Raw genomic sequence first — 6,309 nt, forward strand, 5'->3', positions numbered from 1 at the left:
AAAAAAAAAAAAAAAAAAAAAAAAAAAAAATCTGCAGCCAGTCTTCGTACTACGAGCGCTCTTCATCGGGACCAGTAAACACAAAAGTAAGTAAACGAGCTTTTGCACCTTCGGATTTCCCTTTCCTTTTTGGACTGTTGTACAATCTTGGTTGCGTTTAGATTATTATTATTATTATTATTATTATTATTATTATTATTATTATTTCTATTATCATTATTATTATTATTATTATTATTATTATTATTATTATTATTATTATTATGATTATTATTATTATTATATATCATATTATTATTATTATTATTATTATTATTATCATAAATTTGAAAATTATTATTATTATTATTATTATTATTATTATTATTATTATTATTATTTTTATCATTTTTATTATAAATATTATTCACTTATTTTGTGTCCTAAAATAAGTAGCTTTGGAATATCTGATGTTTAGGTTTAAATGTCCTACCAGAAAAATTTTCCGTGAGGTCATTAACCTGTAAGCTGCCGAATTTGACTCCTAAAATAATTACCCAAGTTAATATATGAACTTAACGTTTATGTCTACTCAAGAAATTAAACTTCGTACATCTACTGAAAGAAAAAATATTTACCAACAAATTTAACTTCTATAGATTTACTGGAAAAAAAAAAATTTTTTTTTTTAAATCTGCAAGAGCTATTAATTTTGAAATTATTTCTTTTTAGGTGGATGATTTTATTGCTAAAATAATTACCCAAGTTAATATACAAAGTTAATGTATCTGTCTACTTAAGAAATTTGAGCTTACATCTACTGAAAAAAAATATATATACTTTCGAAATATTCATTTTGAAAATTAGTACCAACAAATTGAACTTCTATAGATCTACTGAAAAAAAAAAAAAAAAAAAAAAAAAAAAAAAACATTGACTTTTGAAGTAGAAAAATAAACTTCTACCAGCGGTATTCATTTTGAAAATGGGTGCATTTTGGTGGGGGTGGGGAATTTTACTATTAAAATATTGAGAAAGTTAATATAAAAAAGTGATGTACCTTTCTACTCCAAAGAATTAAACTTTAATAGATTTACTAAAAGTAAGGGTTGACTTTTAAAGTAGAAAATAATTCTGCTAACGTTATTCATTTTTAAAAAGTAGTGTGCCTTTATTTGGGGAAATTTAACTTCTAGAATATTCAGCCAAATTAACATTTAAACTTGATGTATCTGACTACTCCTAAGAAATTGAATCTCAATTGATCCACTGAAAAAAAAATCTATTGACTAAAAATAAATTTAAGTTTTTGAATTTTTTTTTTTTTTTTTTAATCTACAAGAGCTATTCATTTTGAAAATTATTTCTTTTTAGGTGGATGATTTTACTGCTAAAATAATTACCCAAGTTAATATACAAACTTAATGTATCTGTCTACTCAAGAAATTGAGCTTCAATACATCTGCTGAAAAAATATATACTTTCGAAATATTCATTTTGAAAATTAGTACATTTGTTTTAGGAATTTTACTCTAAAGCTGAATACCCAAGTTAATATATAAACTTAAAATATCTATCTACTCTCTCTCTCCTCTCCTCTCTCTCTCCTCCTCTCATCTTCTCTCTCTCTCTCTCTCTCTGCTCTCTCTCCTCTCTCTCTCTCTCTCCAGTCTGTCTTTTCTGCATATTTCCCGTTTCAAAAAAATCACAAATATATAAATCTGTGAGATAGAATATGACCTATTTATATAAACTAAAAGGCTCTCTCTCTCTCTCTCTCTCTCTCTCTCTTCTCTCTCTCTCTCTCTCTTCTCTCTCTCTCTCTCTCTCTCTCCTCTCTCTCTCTCTCTCTCTCTCTCTCTCTCTCCTGTGTATTTCTTGTTTCAAAAAAATCACAAATTTAAATCTGTGAGATAGAATATGACCTATTTATATAAACTAACAGGCTCTCTCTCTCCTCTCTCTCTCTCCTCTCTCTCTCTCTCTCTCTCTCTCTCTCTCTCTCTCTCTCTCTCTCTCTCTCCTGTGTATTTAGTGTTTCAAAATAATCACAAAAATATAAATCTGTGAGATAGAATATGACCTATTTTTAAAACTAACAGGCCCTCTCTCTCTCTCTCTCTCTCTCTCTCTCTCTCTCTCTCTCTCTCTCTCTCTCTCTCTCTCTCTCTCTCTCTCTCATATTAATTTTATACTCAAACCTTCCCGTTCTCGAAAATGTGTTACCTCTCCGAAGTTTGCAAAATCCTCCCGTTAGTTGTTGAAGGCGAATTTAAACTTTGATGCTTAGTAATCTAAGACGCTTATGCTCATGAAAGAAAACCTTCAGTCTCAGAAGAAGCTTATGATCAGTTAACGTTTCTTACGCTTTTGTTAAAACATAAAAAAAAAAAAGCATATGCTTTTCTTTGCATGATCGAATTTTTTGGAACGGATTTTTTCTATTGTTATAAATAAAGGATCATTATCATCTCCTCCTACGATTATTGATGCAAATAAATATACCCTTGTGGATTTTGAAGTACAACTATCTATATTTTAAGAAAAGATTTTCCCATAAAAAAACAGGGTCCCAAGGGAACCTAATGAATACCAATCAAATTATCTATAGGATTAAATCTATATTTAATTGGTCCTTTCTAATTTACTTTTTGAAAGTTTTGTAGTTTATATATGACAGATCTATTTTAACGTTGTTACTAGTTCTCAAGACTCCTTGCTGTTGGGAGGAAGGACGCTGGTAAAGGTACAATATATGAACATACGCTACCGTTTTCTAAACCGATGTCAGGCAGGGCAGCCCGATCGGGAGTAAGATCTACCCCAAAGCCAAAGCAAAGTCTTCAAAAAGAAGTCAACCTTGCTTACCCATACAAATAAAAACAAAAATTGAAAAGCACGTTAATAGCAAAAGAATACTGTAATTAAAATATTTCAATTGTTCATTACTTCTGTAATTTTTTTCCCTTCTTTCCTTTCCTCACTGGGCTATTTTCCTTGTTAGAGCTTTTATAGGATCTTGCTTTTTCAGCTAGGGTTGTAGCTTACCTAGTAAAAATAATATATACTGAGACATCATTGCCTACCACCGCTTTATCTGTGTGGCATATATGATTTACAATATAAGGAATGTAAGTAAAAATAACAAGAAGAAATATAAGCTTGTGGTAGGGTAGATGGATGCTATTTGGACTGAAGTCTGTAAATTATTTTGCGCAAAGAAATCGCAAATAACAAAAATAGAAGAATATCTTTTGCACTTTTCAAGTTTTCAAATATTTCTTTAGCCCTTATGTTATTCATTAAACATAATCAAACATTAAATCACAGAATGAGGTTTTGGAAAACTGAATAATACCAATACCCTAATATCGCAAGAGGGTCTACCCCTCTCTTTTAATCCTTCTCCCTGTATTTCTCTTTCTCCCTATTTCCTTAATCTTTCCCATACCGAGCCCTGCCTTTGAGCTATAAATTGGATTGTATCCAGGGGTACTCTTCCTTTCCCCATATTCCCACACTTCCCTATTCTTATTATTATTATTGTTATTCAAGGCCTAAGATCTCAGATAAAGTATTTGGATTCCAGGAATGTATTACTATTACACTATTGTGTCTACATATGTTTCCTTGTTCATCTGTCGATGATTATTTATAACCATTTTTTAATGTATAGATCATCATCATCATCATCATCATCACCATCATCTCCTCCTACGCCTATTGACGCTAAGGGCCTCAGTTAGATTTTGCCAGTCGTCTCTATCTTGAGCTTTTAAAATCAATACTTCTCCATCCATCATCTCCTAATTCACGCTTCATAGTCCTCAGCCATATAGGCTTGGGTCTTCCAAGTCTTCTAGTGCCTTGTGGAGCCTAGATGAAAGTTTGATGAACTAATCTCTCTTTGGGAGTGCCAAGATCTATCTATCATCATCTCAATTTATGTGTGAATATAAAAAACGATAATTGTATTGATTTTCATATGATATCTTGACCGTATAAAACATCAATAACTCAATTGAGAACTAGCTAGAATTTATATCAGATCAGATTAACTCATGCCTTGTAAATAACACCATTATGAAATGAGTATTTTGTGGCGTTTTCTTTCCAGAAGAGCAATTTTCGAAACGTATCTGAAACCACCAGACAGTTATAATTCAGCTTGTGATTCGCCAGCTCAAAAACAAGCCATTTTTAACTCTTTCACTGTAAAGATAGAATGAAAATCTTGTTGTTGTTTATCATAATTTGAATTTGCATTTCAAAAGCAATGTTTTTGTGCCATTGTTCTCGAGCTTTTCTCTTTTACTTTGTTGGATGCTGTAATTTGCATAGTTTGTTGAAGAATCAGTGTAGGTAGCATCATTGTTGTAACGTCGTGATTATTCTCGTTGTTTGTCGTTAATCATTGCATTAGTTACCATCAGATTTTAGATTTTGCTAAAGATAATATGAGGACTTTTTAAAAGTTAAAGTTAAAAAGTTGCGGGTTTTAGGTCTCCACAGAGACGATTTACATCGTCCTCCTCGGGCGACCATTAGCCAGCTGGGACTATCACTAGTCCCCCTCTAACCTCCCCCCCCCCCCCCAGGCGCCACGTGGGAGTACCCCCCCCGGTAGAAAGGTCTCACGGTATTCGCGTCCCTGGCGGGGACCGAACTCGGGACCTCTATAATAGAGATCCACGACGCTACCAACCATGCTCTTGGAACTAATAATGGAGTTTTTGAGCAAAAAAAAATCATAGGGTGCAACCAAAAAAGGCAAATGTTTGAAAGATAAAGATGAAATTCGAACAGTTAGGAACTATAATATCTAATACAGGATCTTCAGAATTCAAGTTTAATGAAAGAATGAAAAAAGCAAATTAGAAAATGACTATGTTAAGTAGAATTTGGAAATCGAATCGACTATAACTTGTCCATGAAATATATCCTTTTCAACATTACCATTGATCGTTTTGTTTTTTTGAACAGCGTTTCCAAAAATGTCTCTGGAACACATTGAAGATATCCGTGCTAAGGTAGTTAGATGCATTGCTTGTTTCTCTTGAATGTTTATGTTCATTTCGTTGTTTGTCGTTATTCATTGGCATCAGTTACCATCAGATTTTAGATTTTGCTAAAGAAAATATGAGGTCTTGTTAAAAACTAATATGTAAATTTTGGAAATAACTTTTTGTTTTTTTCATGGATTATGTGATTCTCAACGTTACATTTTGATTTTTTTTTCTTTTTAATATTTAGATTTTGGAAATAACTTTTTTTTCATGGATTATGTTATTCTCAACGTCACCATTTGGTCTTTTTGTTTTTTCATGTATTACGTGATTCTCAACGTTACATTTTGATCTTTTTTTTTTAGTATTTAGATTTGGAAATAACTTTTTTTTTCATGGATTATGTTATCTTAACGTCACCATTTAGTCTTTTTATTTTTGTGTATGTGTGTGTGTGTGAATGGCGTTCCCAAAAACGTTTCTGGAACACATTAAAGATATCCATGATGAGGATTTTGTGATCCTCATCGTTACCATTTGATCATTTAGTTTTTGTGAACGGCGTTATCAAAAACTTTTTCTGGAACATATTGAAGATATCCTTTTCATGGGTAGTGTACCAACCGTGTGTCACACAATTGTACATAATTATTTTGTATATATTATGCCTGTATCTGCGCTCTTCCCTCGCACTAAAAGAACCAGAATAAACATGTCTGCGTTTTTCCTCTCTAACATTGTCTGTTTCTCGAACATGAAAATTCCTGTTGCCTTGCGGTTTTGTATATAAAGGAGAGTGTTCTTTAATAAAGTTACTCAGTTGATTGCATCCTGCCTTTGACTTATAACCTCTCTCGCCCGTCACAGTAGTTAGATGCATTGCTTGCTTCTCTTTTATATCAATATCGTTATAAGCGGGACTAGCCATGTTTTAATCAGAGAAACCACAGATTTATTATCATGTCTATGTAATTTCTTAGCAAGCCTGTTGAAGTTGGAGGCTTGCTATAATCTTTGTTTAACATCCTCGATACATCTTTGGTAGTTAGCTTCTCAGAAGAGTAATATGGAAGGTTATAAAAGCTGAAATCGATGAAGAATTTGTGAGTAAAATTATTGAAATAAAAATAAAAAATAATGATAATGATAATAATGGGTAAGTGTTTGATGAGATGGCCGTAACAGAATTGTTGAAAGCAATAAATCTAACACGGTATTCAATACAAAAATTCTTGTATTGTTATATATGTATGGAAGCTAATGCTGAATAGAATATTCGAAAGTAAACTAGCCCAGTGCGAAAAAGAATCAGGAAATAACACAG

Source organism: Palaemon carinicauda, chromosome 18 (assembly GCF_036898095.1).
Source record: "Palaemon carinicauda isolate YSFRI2023 chromosome 18, ASM3689809v2, whole genome shotgun sequence".
NCBI lineage: Eukaryota > Metazoa > Arthropoda > Malacostraca > Decapoda > Palaemonidae > Palaemon > Palaemon carinicauda.